General features: G+C 37.0%; 2 protein-coding genes across 4 annotated transcripts in view; one reads left to right on the forward strand and one right to left on the reverse strand.

The window, feature by feature from the left end:
• The window catches only part of LOC150094438 (rho GTPase-activating protein 12-like), a 413607-nt gene extending 409921 nt beyond the window's left edge, over positions 1-3686 (reverse strand). For all 3 annotated transcript variants that reach the window (XM_090412339.1, XM_090412341.1, XM_090412338.1), the window contains exon 1: positions 3428-3686. The gene's annotated coding sequence lies outside the window, so the exon portion shown is untranslated. The remainder of the gene's footprint in view (positions 1-3427) is intronic.
• The window catches only part of LOC150094439 (aladin-like), a 401031-nt gene that overhangs the window by 106377 nt on the left and 279173 nt on the right, over positions 1-15481 (forward strand). The gene's annotated exons all lie outside the window — the stretch shown is intronic.

Below are 15481 nucleotides of genomic sequence, written 5' to 3' on the forward strand. Positions count from 1 at the left end.
GTCCACATTAGTAATCTAATATAATGCACTCCATGAAAGAAACTAGCATTAATAACATTGCATTACAAATACTGTTGGAAGTAGTGTCCATTATGTTCTCATGTTAAGTATATACAGCAAATCATATTACTGATTACTTTTTATAATGCACCAGTTGATATGCAAGCTATTGCATGATTAATCAATGTATAGATTGTCCAGTGAATGAGGTGGCAATGTAAATATAGAGTATTATGTAAAAATCCATTCAAAGAAATTAGGCATAATTCCATTGAAATCAGTTGCAAATGAAACAGACTTCAAGTAAAGGACAAATAAGTGCATAATTCTTTTGAAACCCTTTTAAGGAATTTAGTATTAGTTAGCACACAATGATTTGTAAGGCAGAATATGGCACTCGGTGTTCATTTACTCATTAAAGAAAGCAATGACAATTATGTTCTGGAATACACACACATGCCTATAACTGTTTGGAGAGCATTTAGTCTAATAACTTCATGGGATTTCTGCCAACTGTATTAAATAATTCTGAGAACTAATGTATCTATCCAATCTGGAATGTGCATCACATAGCCAGAACCAATCATTCAATTCCTCTACATTATATTTCATTAATGTTGGCAATACTAGAGACATGATGTGGATGTGAGGCATTACACTCACGTCCTGAGTACATTACAGCCAGTACACTCACTATCCATTATGGAAACAGATACCACCACCATTTCCAAGAAAAATTTGCTCCCAGCAGCCCTATACAACTTCAAGGATGACCTCTTCTTACCATCCTATGAAAAATGCCCATACCTTGTAATATAAGTAAATTATATCACCCTCTCTTCTCTTTCTCTCTCTATATATAAGTCATATTCACTCAATCTACCTTCACAATCAATATCAGATTATCATTTCATTAATTTTGCTTGGCCAGTGTCCTCATCTATATGGAATTCAGTGACCACATCCAACCTTGAATAGTAGTACCACCACACCCCTATTGTAATCAATGCTCATTTCATTTCAGACTCAAAGTGAGGGCAGAGGTCACTCCACACTACACCATCACCTCAATGTTTTTGTCTGCTAAACAAGGGTTCACAAACTGGTTTATGCATTTTGCAAGAGGGAATAAAACCAAGTTAGCAGGAAGTAAAAATCTGCTATCTCTGCATGACGAACCAAACTCACTGTAAACTGGAAAAAAAAAAAAAAAAAAAAACTCCATGACATTTTTTTTTTATGTTGAACCAATACATAAGAGGCTGATTGATCAACCTATAATATGTTAGTACTGTGTATGAGTGGTGGGTAAGAAAAGAAGGTACTTGTTCACATTTCATTTGAATGACTGTATATCATATTCCCTAGGGAACACAAGGAGAAGACTATTCCATAGCACAACAGTTGCAGGGATGGAGGAGGAGAAGAAACTTGTTCTGTGGGTTTCAAGGTGCACTATGAAGGAATGCTGAGCAGCAGCTGCACATGTTCCAACAATCTTAGTACTAAGTGGAGGAATTATTGATGCGATGTTATTTCAGATGAACATTTTCCATGGAAATATTTGTAAAATACATATAGTGCAGAGATTGATCATCTGTGCAAAAGTGAGGGGGAGTGAGTTGGTAAGTCTGATTGCTCTCCTCTGTACTGAGTCTAGCATTTTGAGGGAGCCTTTGTGGGGCCCATACATGAGAGCAGTACTCGATGGTTCAGCGGATTTGTATAAGGTTAGCAGCTGTTCAGGGGTGAAGTAATGTCTTGAGTGAAAGAAAAATCCTAGTTTTTTTAGAAGCTGAGGACGCAATGGTTGTTATGTGTTTATGCCAGGAGAGGCTTGATGTCAGCATAATTCCAAGGGAAATCTCAAATTGTCTGGAAATTTGGATGTTGTCAAAAATAATACTTGTAGAAAATGTTTTTTTTTTTTTTTTTTTTTTTTTTTATATATGGGAAATAAGACAGTACTGAGTCTTATGAGCATTGAAATTGACTAGGTTAACTGAACCCCATTGCAGGATGGCATGGAGATCAGAATTGAGGGCAGTGGTGGTTGATGTTCTATAGGTTGAGGTGAGTTGTGTGGAGCAAAGTTCATCATAAGAAAGGGAGGAGTGCAATGTGCTATATATCAGTGACCTACTTCAGCTTACCTCAAACCCAACAGATTTGCAGATGACAGGGTTGGTGAGAGGACAGAAACCTGTGGAACCTTGGCATTAGCTGAATGGTGAGAGGATAAGGAACCATCCACCACCACCACACATAGTATGCATCCAGACAAAAAGCTGGCAATCCAACTACAGAGCTCTTGAGATTGACCAAACGATGGCAGCTTGCATAGTAAGCCCTTGTGTCAGACCCAGTCATATGCCTTGGAGATATCAAGTGACATGAATCAAATCCATATTTCAACTGAAAGGCATGCAATAATCCCATCATCCTCTGTATCCTCCTTTCTGTTGTGTCCCCTTAATTTCAATTCCATGTGCATTAAATTCCACCCCACCCACCACCACTAACTTTCTTGCTTCCACTACCTATTCTAGTAATTTCATCAATACGAATATCATCTTCTATCTTCTTAATTCCCCACTAATCTGTCAACAGTCTGACTTGTCAAATCCTCTTTAAGAGGAACATCATTAAAGTAGCTTTTTATAACTCTTCTTAACTTTCAATCATCTTCCACTAACTAGATATCTTGCTTTAAACCAAACCTGCAGTGTCCATCCACTTATCACCTCAACCGACCAATATTGTTCTGTATAAATTAAAATAAAAACAACAGCTTATATTTTTCCCACAATAAAGATTTTAAATATTCATCAGCTTGTCAAAACGGAAATTTTCAATGGAGCTATGTATACAGATTCTGCTTTTAAATGTTGACATACATACATTTAATACTTTACTTTCTTCCCTGCTGTTTCCCGTATCTTTTACTAAAACGGGATTTAAAACAACAGACCTGTTAAAATATACATCTGGCATATGATATTAAGTTTCTAATAACATTATGCACTTCGTACATAAAGGACAATCCATCCATTCATTAAAATCCGCTTGCAGACTTTAAAGCAACACATTGTATATCGATGACATATGATATCTAGCTTCATTTTCAACTATTTCCTTGTACTCTCCAATATATGTTTTTGCAGCTGATATTTAATATCATTAAATCACAGCTCCAAATAAAGAGATTTTCACCTGTACAAAACTTCATATCACTAACACCCCTGATTTAATCTAGGAAACACAAGTCAGTTTAACACTCATATTGTAAAATACAATCCAGTACAGTGATCAAATACCGATACAAATAAAACAAGCTACCGATGCAGCAACACATTAGGAATAAAAATTGGTTTCATTACTCCTTAGTGGCTTTAGCTTTTGCCTATGCCAAGCAATTAATACATACCCCGTTTCAAGATTGACTTGATCAAGATATATATATTCTCTGCATGTCGTAAGAGCGAATGGCTTCTATGCAAATTAGATTAACATAACATGTCAAGAAAAACACTGTTTTTACTTTATCTTTCAATTTAATCCTGAGACTTAAACAACACAAAGTACTACATTCTTGTGTAAGTAACACTCACACGCAACACAAATCTCTTAAGGAGGAAAGAAAAAAATAAAAAATAAATAAAAAATCGGAAGTGGCAATCATTCACCTGCCATCTCTTTCCGGAAATGAACATTATGATAAGCAAAGAATCACTTATACATTCATCTTGTAGAGATAAAATACAATTCACAGAATACATAGCAGAAACAGAAAATAAAAGTTTGCCAATAAAAGTTTACTATTGAGTTCAAAATACGTGTGGCATTTATTTTATTTTATTTTTTTTTTTTAATTACATTTACCGAAATACTTCTTCAATGGTTTTGAATTTGAAGGTGCCTGTAGACCCACAGAAATGATATTTGCTTCTATAGCGCTACACTGCCTGAAAAAGAAAGACGGCAATAGAACCCATTCTCATCGCCACAAACTGGAAGGCCCATTCCTAAATTACACAGGTTCCAGTCAATTTTTCGCAATGCAGGTAACGTCTGTCTCACCGAAATTCAGTTTTTCATCCCAAATCACATCAAAATCAGTGGCAAAACTCGCACTATTACAAACAATACATGAGTGTTAAGTATAGGGCAATTATTTGTCGTCGTACTCTCTCTCTCTCTCTCTCTCTCTCTCTCTATATATATATATATATATATATATACAAAAACGCATTGGACTGAAACCTTAATGTTCATTAAAAGCGTAAGCTGAAGAGGATGGCTAGTCACTATCTTCAGGATTAAAAATTGGTTTCATTACTCCTTAGTGGCTTTAACTTTAGCTCTTGCTTTTATTCCGAGAGCACTTGCTCTCGGAATAAAAGGTGGCAGATGATTTATTCATTTGATGATTCATCCATTAAAAAATAAATAATACATTTAAAAAAATATTTGAAAAAAATTCGTTAATACATTTTATTCTCCATAGGGAGCCTGTGTAGCTCAGTGGCGTTTGCACACCACAGCGCTTGGCCGCACGAAGGAAGCCTTGATTTCGAGTCTAGTCGGCGACTAGAGGAAATTATTCTAAGCCTTTTTTCGACCGGTTCCCGAGTTAGTCGATCTCTGGCACGGTCAAGAGGGTTTTTTTTCTCCCGGAAACTCGGGTTTTTCGACCCGTAAACTCAAGAAAATCGACTGTAGAACCCACATTATTTCAGACATTAAATCCGGGTGTTAGGGTTAGGGACCACGAGATGGCGGCACTTGTTGAGCCGTCACTCTTCACTGCGTGCCTCTTAATTAGTGATAGTCTTGGGCCAGCTACCTCTGATTGGGTACCAGTGGAGATTGAACTGCCCACTCAGTCTCCAAAAGTTAGATAGGGCTAAAAACGGCCTCACCTACTCCCTATATATACGGGAATAAAAAGGCGTTAGCTGATAGCTGATTTAGCATTTTATTCTCCATAGGGTTCGCCCTATGGAGAATAAAAAGTAAGCAAACTAAAGAGACAGTCTGGTGTTTAGTAAGCCGAACACCAGAATCAAATTACTTATCTACAAACTGATTGTTCGTCCTATACTCACTTACGCTTTTCCGGCTTGGAGCCATACCGCAGATACTAATATTCTCAAGTTACAATGTGTGTAAAATAAATGTCTGCGAATGATTCTAAACGCTCCATGATTCATAAGAAATGTGCAACTCCATCGGGATACAGATGTCTCCTATATTTACACCATCCTGCAGACTATAGCAACAAAGTTCTTTTCAAAAAGCATCTGTACACCCAACAAATTGGTTCAACTAGCTATAAACTATGACGCAGCAGATTACTTCAAACATAAAAGACAAAAAGACATCTTAAACTCCAATTCTGATGTCTAATCTTCAACTCGGCACAGGACGAGCAATTGGCTCAATTTTTTTCCACTCACTGTTTTCTATCAGATAGCAGGGAGTACGAAAAGCATTTTGTTTCACGCATTATGTCAGAAATGTTAATCGAGACAGTGACTCTTTACAGTTACCCAATCAGAGACAGCTAGGTCAAGCCTATCACTCATTTTAAACGGCAGCCTCTGAACAGAGAATGACAAGAGCCCACATCTCATGGTTCCTAACCCTAATACAATATATTATTGTCTAAAACAAAGTGGGATCTTTGGATTTTATTGATTTTACGGAATAAAAAACCCGCGTCTCCGTACCAGAGATCGACTAATTGGGGAGCCGGTCTAAGGAAGGTTAGAATAATTTTCCCTAGTCGCCAACTAGAATCGAACAAAGTGATACTTCGGATGGCTGAGCAGAATGGATGCAAATGTCATTCCCACAAGCCTACACGAGTCCATATTTGTTTCTATGGATATAAATTTTCATTCACTCCATCAACGTTTGTGATACAATGATTATTACATATATCTGTTAAATTTTATCTCTATATTAATATAAATAATAACTAAATAAATATGCCAATGCCTTTTATTCACAGGCATGGTCCTTTTACTCTAACTCTTAGAAATTATGTGAAAACATTGCTACGCAGTTTTTCAGTAGAGTAGAGTAGCACAACTGTATTTCCTCTTCTTTTCCATTAAACTAAGAAAATCTGGAGGTGACCTATTGTTGGAATGCCAACTTCAGTTCATTGAGAGTGGGGGGTGTGGGGAAGTTTATATCTGAAGCAACACTGTTTCAACACATGTAGTAATGAGCCTCCTACAGTAGAGCTCTCAAAGATAGGAGATGCATGCATTTTGAAATAAAATGTAAAAATTATGTGTGGATTAGAAATAACTTAAGAATATGGAAATCTGTTCCGTTCCCGAACATTAGAAAATATTATCATTAAAATATTCCAAAAAAATAGTGGTTGGCCAACTGGCTAGTTTGAACAGCTGAACTAAAATAGCACTAAAAGGTCTCTGATAAAAAATAAATTAATAAATAAATAAAGACAGAGGATCATCTAGATAGCTAATATTAGAAAATGGAATTTTTTTTTACTCCACCTTATTAAGGAGAACCCAAGAAAGAAACAGCTGGAGAGGATATATTAAAACAGTAAACCGTCATAGTGCCCAAAAGGTCTACAGAGACTAAGAATGAAGAAGAAGAATGCCTTCTCATGACAGCAGTTTGGTAAAGCGCTGTTATCAGTAACTTTTTATCAGACGTTGACGGCCAGCTAGGTCTGCACATGGAAGCTGATAGTTAACAACACTGACTTAGAGGGTTTTTTTATTTTATTAAGAAAAGCAAAATTAAATGCCAATAAATATAATCTGTGAAGTTTAAGGTTTTTCCAACCTTACTGAATCTCTAAATATGGATAATTTTAAAAGCATCAGATAATATGCAAACTTTTCATGAACATTGTCCTGGATGATAAAGTTTTGTTACACGAAGTGGTGCGTTTTTCTCAGTCTCCTTTCTCTTGAGAAGTATCAAAGAACTTGTGGAATGCAAATGGAATGGACAGGATCAGAATCCTGATCCTATCCTTTCTGTTTTGCATGCAGTAACCATCTTAGCCTACACTGCTATGCATACTGTATTGTAAGTACGATAATTATTGTTTTCATATCGTTGTTTTCCAGTCCAGTAAATTATCAAATTCAGTTTCCATTTTAACTGATGTAAGCAGCATTTCATATTGTTTTCTCATGGTCGACTTTAATTCTTATCTAAATTGGAATAGAGATATAACAATTTGCATGATAAAGTAGGACTTTTGTAATATTCTACCTATTACCTATTATACACTAATATGGCTATTCTACCCATAGAACAGTAAAATTAAATGAAGAGCAAATGCAATTAATTAAAATCCGTAGCGCAAATGGAAGAACAATGGTGTATAGCGCCCTCCAATTGGAAAAGGGATTCTTCATTACGAGCAGACTCTTTATATGTATTATTTTATTATTTTATTTTAAGGTACTTGTGTAAAGCAGGCAGGTAGGGCCGACCATCTCGGGGGTGCAATGGGTGCAATGCACCCAGGTCCCACGATCGAGTAGGCACAGTCGATACACATTTGCAGAAACGTATTACATTTCGAATGTGTTTTTTTTTTGTTTTCCTGTGCGAAAATCATTTGCAGGTAAGAGGTATACAATACGTTTATTTCGAATCCTTTAATTTTTACCTTTGAAAAATATTTTAGGGCCCCAAAAGGTTTCTTGCCCCCTTGCCCCTTTATAGAGAAGGCGGTTCCTGGTAGCAGGACGATTAAGTAGTAGGGGAGACAGTTAGATGTGTGGCAGAGCGGGGCAGAGTACTTTCCCATGATGAGTCTTTGGACTCCTTGGAGATATCATATAATAATAAAAAGAAGAAGAAGAAGAAGGGATTCAAATATAGTGTTCGTGTAGTGGATGGCATTGCACAGGTGATGATGGATTATCGAATTTAGACGGTTGATCAGGTATCACAGTATAGTGTAAGTATATTTAAATGGCCTTAATGTGGCTGGCATGCCATCAACTAAATCTGACACAATTTTGGAAATCCATTATCTCAGGCAGAGAACAGACTATATCTGCCTAACCAGCATTTTCTACTGTTTTGTTTATATTCAAAAGCGTCTCGTGCTCAGGTATACACTGATTGACAAACCTACAAAATCCAGAGATGGATTTAGCAGATCCAATGAAAGCTCTGATTGAAAGGCAAAGCAAACTCCCATGTAGGTTTAAAAGTAAATGCTGATAAGGTATATTAAGTATTCTAAGCACTCCATTCGTCAATTCTTGTAAAACAACCCCGGCTTCGAGTACCACTTTCCATGTAACATGATGTGAGTTCCAATATCACTGTAGACATGGTTGATTTGCTCATATTTAGGTAGTAGACGAATTTCCTTGCCTCATAAGAGACCAACACCCTTTTTATTCGAAGCAGAAAATGGCGCGAAAAGTACCACGGAAGGCGGGTTCACGATTATTTAACCTTAGTCCACCTAGCATGCTAATATACAGGAATTGAAATGAAAGCAGTGCTTCCTATTTTTTCCCAAGAAAATACACAGGTCTAATTTATTTAATAATGGTTTTGCATGTAATAATCATCACCCTCTTAGTTTTAAAGAAATGCTTAGCATTTTTTTATCGATGTATTGCCAACGATGAGTTAGACACTGTATGCAGAACCCATATATCTATAATCCTTCATACGAGATTTTCTCGAATAGCTTGTTTTAGCATCTCGTTATCCTCATAATAACTTCGAAGTGCACTTTAGATGGCCAAACCAGTGGTAGTCGAAGAGTACCAGATCTGGTTATGGGCTCTTTGGTGTACAGCCAACAGTATAATTACATCTTGTGTTTGCAAAAGATTCAAACTGTAATTGAATTGTCACCACTCCAAAAATATATGACCTAGCATCTAACTATTCTCACGTCACCATTCACCCTTCATGGAAGAAAAAACATTTGCATACCAAGAAATGCTACACGTATATCGATGCTTGAAATAGATGTAAAAGAATCATCACCAAATCCAAGTCAGAATTTGAATGGTACAAATACTGAAAATTCACCTCCTGTCCGAATAGCAGTCGAACCTTCTGGTCCATTGCCAAGAATACTGAGGGCAAATGTTACCAAATCAGGTTTCTACCACTCTCTCACTGCCGGATGTTATATGGTTAACTCACCTAAAGAGAAGGCAGAATTATTAGCATCACCCATCCAATTTTTGCATTGATGGGCAAATGTCCTTTTACTCCACCAAGTACTGCTACTTCCATGTCACTAATAACAGAACGAAATCTGTAGATCCATTAATGACTTGAGCACAAATGAGGCATCTGGTCCTTCTTGTAGTGAAACAATTGTGTCACAGAAGTAACAACTATCTTTTGTCCTTGAAGTAACAACTATATTGTGTTCTTGAAGTAACACCAACATTGGATCATTCAGTGAAAAACTATATTGTGCACAAGAATTAAAAGATATCCTATATCGCCTCTTAAAACTCTCCTATACAACTGGCATCTAGCCTGAGGCACGGAAAAAGAGCCCAGATCCAGACGATCCCAAAGAAAGTTGATAAAAGCCAACCAACGATTTGCTGTTCAATTTCTCTCACTTCTATTCCCTCTGAAATTATGGAGAAGATGATAAAAAGGAACTCCTGCACAATCTGGTTGCCTACCCACTAATCTATAACTAGCAATATCAATTCCGCCACTCCAGATCCGCATCCAAGTTTCTATCTTTCAATACTAAACTCTGGATTCAAGTTCTGAAAAATTCGAAGAAACGCACCTGGTATGGAGGATTAGAAATAAAGAAGCTGAGTTTGTAGCATCGAATTGAATCCTTTTGCCAAAATACTGTATAACTAGTACAAGTAAAACTTTGACCGAGGATGATATATTCTCAGGACCAGAAAAGAAAGAATATAGAAATTCCTGAAAGGAGAGGAAGAGGAAGTGAAGAGAGGAGTACATTGATCATATCAGAGGAATCGTGGCCTTCAAGAAGTGGGGATTGAAAACAGTAATACGTGTGAAGATTTTGAGCTATTTAGCATGCAGTTGAGATCAACAAAATAGTATATATATGCAATAGGATTTGTTTATACGCCAGATAATGTGTAGAGCATTGATTATGACATCTTTAGATATTAGTTGAGTAAATAAAAGGAAGATGATTCTAAGGTGAGATTTTTCTTAGTGGAATCTGGAGTGGAGAGAAGCAATAGAGTATGGTAACAAGGAGAGTGAATTTGTTGAGATTGTGAGAGTTAACCATGTAAAGCAGCATATGACAGAAGCAACACGAAGTTTATCAGTGCTGGAATTAGAGATATCTTTACAGGAAGTAGTTGTTTGTGAAGTATTAATACTGATCCCTGTTGGTGAGAGTGATCTTGAGGTAACGTTTTCGATGTTAGAGCAGGACAAAGTTGTCGTAAGAAGATTTACATATGGAATTATAAGGTTGGTGATTATGAGAAGATCTGTAGTCAAATAGCATCAATATATTATTTATAAAGATTGTAAAAACAGGTTGTAATCGAGGAGGTACAAGACAGATTGTAGTGAAGAGATGCTTGTAGAATCTAAACTGTCGGACAGAAAATTAACAAGCAAGGTTATAAAAGAAAAAGTAGAATATTAGAGGAGATTGGGCAGTCAGGTCAAAATAATCCAAGGGGATTTTGCTATTACATGGCAAGCAAGAAGTAAAATAATTAGGATAGGTTGAGACTGATCGATAACTTTGGTGGGAGAGTAACAATAGTCAATGATATGATGGAATTATTTAATAAACATTTCATCAGTGTATATCAAAGGGGGGTGATTGATGCTGTGCAACATATAGCACAACATCATTCACCCCCACTTGGATTAGATGTTAATAAAGCTATGGGATAGATGGCTTACCGCCACGTATTTTTAGAGAATGTGCGAAAGAGTTAACCATGCCCTTCACTTAGTTATTTAATGAAAGTCTTGCAATGGGAAGAAGACAAATTAATACCTCTACAGAAGCATGATTTGAGAACAGAAATTTCTAGTTATAGACCGATCAGTTATCAGCAATTGTGATCATAGTTTGAAATAGAATACAGGATTGGGTTGATCGACTTAAGATTCCCTACGATGGTCAGCATGAGTTTGTGAAGAGAAGGTCATGTTTTAGCAATCTTCTTACATTTTATGATAAGGTAATGAATGTGTTGGATAAGAGAGATTCATATAAGTTATTTTCTTAGACCTTATAAAAGAATTTGATAGAATACCACACAACAGATTGCTGTATAAACTGCAGAAGATGGTTTAGATAACAGATTGGATAGGTGGCAGATTGTTTCTCTGAAATATTCTACAAGTTATGTATGATGGAACAGTGTTTCAGAAAAGATAGGTGACAAGTGGCATGTCTTAGTCTCCTGCTCTTGGTCCCTTACTGTGTAACTTATTTGTCAATGATATTTCTTGTGGATTGATTATAGATCTTCAAATATTTGCTGACGATGCAAAGTTATGTAGAATTATCAGGATTATTGATATTAGTTCTCTGCAGGAAGATTTGAATAGACTTTTAGCTTAGACATATGACATTGGTTATAGCTTTAATATTAATAAATACATGTTGTTACACTTTGGGATACAAAGATATACGATAACACATACGGTATCGGTGGAACTGTAGTTCAGGAAGTGGATGAGATTCACGAACTTGGAGTGATGGTATACAGTGAACTAATGTTCCAATGGTACATTGCAAGACTAGCAAAGACTGCAAATGGCATTGCTGCTATGATAAAAATTACATTGGTATAAGGAGGGATAAGAAGGTGGCAGTGCTTCAATATAAGGCATTGTTCTGAACACACATATATGAATCGGTTCACGTCTAGTCGCCGAGATTTCATCGTGATGTCGTAACATTAGAAAAGGTCCAAAGTCGAATAACCAATGATATATCAAGACTCCGAAGTGTTGGTTATGAAGAGCGTTAAGGAATGTGAATTACAGAGTTTGGTGGATAGGCGAAAGATTACATATGATATAGACCTTCGAGGTAATTAAGGGATTCTCTTAGATTATTACAGAAGGAATCATAAAAGAGTAGATACTAAGATGGGAAGAAAGGGTGGCCATCCCTGGAAGTTGTATAAAGATATGGTGAAGAAGGATGTGAGGAGTAAGATTTTTACATGGTGAGTTGTTGGTTAGCGGAATGGTATAGGAAAACTTTTACGTAGCTTTTATTTGACCGATTTCTGAGATAGTTGTTCCCTATAGGCAAACTGATTTTTTTTTTCTGCCGGTAAGACGGGATTTAAAAAATCGACGGTAGAACTAACACTTTTTTCAGACAGTAAAACAGTGATAGTGTTAGGGAACACGCATGGCGGCACTCGTTAGTCTCCTCTTTCACCGGATATCTTGTAATATTAGTGATAGTCTTGGGTCTGCTATATCGAATTGGCTATCGGTTGCAATTGATTTGTACACTCAATCTCTAAAAGTTAGATAGGGCTAAAACTTACTCGACTACGACTCCCTATGGTCTAGTCCAATGTGTTCAAGTGGCTAGGATACCAGGTTTTCACCCAGGAGGCCCGTTTGAGATTCCTGGAATTGGAATCTTTCTTGCTGGCCTGGCTGGCAGAGTGGTTAGCTTATCCGCTCTCCAGCCAAAAGGCTGCGGGTTCGAATCCCGCCATGGGCATGGATGTTTTTGATTGTCTGAGAAAATACTAGTGGTGGTGGGCGGTAGATGGCGTTGGTGTAGATGCGGTTAGTTGTAGATGGAGTTGATGATGAAGATAGAGAGTTGTAGAACAACTGCCCGCCCCTCGATTAGAGCATGGACTCCCTGGAGGTCATGTAATAATAATAATAATAATAATGTGTAAGCCGATTAGATAATAATAATAAAATAATAATAATAATAATTTTTTTTTTTTTTTATTGATTGCTAAAATATTTACACATAGAATAAACATCTTGTGTGACATTGCACCTTATAATTTTACAGAGTTCAGCACTAAGTGCTGCAATTCCTACATTGGGTTTCAATTAAAATTTTTAATAATACTTTTTTGCCTTTATATTATGTATTTACAACACATGTTCTTCTAATATTGACAATGAAGATTACACAGAATTTTTTGTATAATTTTTATTTTTATTTTATGTTTATATTTTTTTAAAGTTTGAGAAAGAGTGATAATACATACAAATTTCTGCATTTGCTTATAAGGATTACTTGTAGATGAGTGAGGCAAGTTAATTCCACCTACTTCGAAGCATGGGTTAGCTTTTATGAAGAGAGTGGGATTTAGTCTTCACTATTTGTGTTGTTGCTACTGTTTATGTATGGGGTGTAGGCATTGGATGCTAGTGATATGTGATGTGTATATTAGTGTTAATGGTTTCTTAACTTTGTTGGTATATTTTCCAGAGTTCGTTTTTTAATGTTCTCTAGTAGTTATCGACGTGTTTTAACTTCCTTGGTAGGTTGTTGAATTGCGTGGGTAACTGATGTGATCTCACAAAAGAACCGTATGAGTTGTTGAAGGGTGTGGGAATGTCGAGAGTTGTTGTAGGTCGTGTTATACGATATGTTTCTTTGTTGATTCGATAGGTGATTTTGAAGTAAATCCTTGTTAATGTCATGAAGTATTTCAGGTTTTTAAAGATCAGAATTCTGTGTATCGCCATGTGCTTGTCGGATATCTGAGGATTTGGTTGTAACAAATATGACGGCATTGCCACCAATCGGTGAGAGTGATCATAGGGTCTTGACTTGGGGGGTGGCTAAAGGTGTAGAATTTTCAACTAAGACATGGCAGATGTGGAATTATCAGGCTGGAAAGTATGACAAGCTTAGGAGATTGATTGGTTCCATGCCATGGCATGTACAACTTCAAGGACTAGAAGTCGATAGTGCATGGGAGGTAGTTAAGAAGTGTTTGCATGAAGCAATGGCTGACTGTATACCTAGAGTCCGAATAATAAACAAACTAGGGGTTAAATGGATGAATAACACCATTAAGCTTGAGCTGCAAAAAAAGAAACAACTATGGAGGGAATTTAAGGAGAAAGGTGACCGGCAGGCACATGAACGGTATAAAGCACAGGCCAGAAGGGTAACGAGAAAAGCAAAAAAGGATTATGAAAGAACATTGGCCATGCAGGCTAAAGGGAATCCTAAACAGTTTTTAGATATGCAGCAAGTAAAAGGAAAATTGTACATGGCAAAATGATTTTAAACAATGCCGATGGTAGGGAGGTAATTGAATCAGTTGAGATAGTTGAGTTACTGAGTGAGCACTTTGCAAGAATATATCATCCAGGTGGTGAAATTGCACAAACGAATGTACCAGTAGATTATACGGGAATTGTGGTGAATGAAGTGGAGGTGAGCAGTCTATTGCATCAACTCAATGTCAATACATCTGTGGGATTGGATGGTATACCAGCTCATGTTGTACGAGAAGCAGCTAAAGAATTGTCAGTACCCTTGACCATTTTGTTTAATTTGAGTCTCGGTCTGGGTTAGTCCCGAGGGGGTGGAAAGAGGGGAAAATAGTTCCACTTCATAAAGGTGGTTCCAAGACTGCTGTTGTAAATTACCGACCGATTAGCATATCAGGAATCATTGTCAAGGTCTTAGAGAAATTAGTCGAGAAAAGAATACAGGATTAGATAGATGAAAATGGGATATTGTATGGGGGACAACATGGTTTTGTGAAGGGTAGATCATGCCTCAGTACCTTGCTCACGATTTATAACACAGGTACGGCTGAACTGGATAGGGGTAATGGGTTTACAGTCGTACAACTGGACCTTGTCAAGTCTTTTGATAGAATACCACATGGTTCCCTAAACAGTAAACTGGATCAAATGGGGATAGATATAGGGTTCCTGAGATGGATAGGACGGTTGTTGAAGGAGAGATACCAAAGAGTGGTTTATTCAGGAGTGGGGTCTAAAAGACGGCTTGTGACTAGTGGACTGCCACAGGGCTCTGTTCTTGGACCACTGCTTTTCAATTTGTTCATCAATAATATAGGAAAGGATTTGAGAGGAAGTGTTCACTTGTTTGCTGATGATGCAAAGTTGGGTAGAGCAATTATGAGTGCACAGGATGTCAAAATTTTACAGGATGATTTGGATAGTTTGGAGGACTGGGCTAGGTAAAATAGATGTCAATTTAATGTGGCAAAGTGTAAGGTTATGCACATTGGGGTGAAAAGAATAGCAGCAGTATATCGCATTGGTGGAACCGTACTCCAGGAGATTGATGAGACCAGGGATTTGGGAGTGTTGGTGGATAGGGAATTGAAGTTTAGGGGGCACATTGCAAAAGTGACTAAAACAGCTCACCAAATCACTTGGCTTCTGAAAAATACTTTAACCTGCAGAGACAAACAAGTTGTTGTTCCTCTGTATCGAGCCTTGATAAGACCCCATCTGGACTACT

This window comes from Typopeltis vanoorti, chromosome 22 (genome assembly GCF_054136105.1).
Source record: "Typopeltis vanoorti isolate ZY-2024b chromosome 22, IOZ_Tvanoo_1.0, whole genome shotgun sequence".
In the NCBI taxonomy this organism is placed as follows: domain Eukaryota; kingdom Metazoa; phylum Arthropoda; class Arachnida; order Uropygi; family Thelyphonidae; genus Typopeltis; species Typopeltis vanoorti.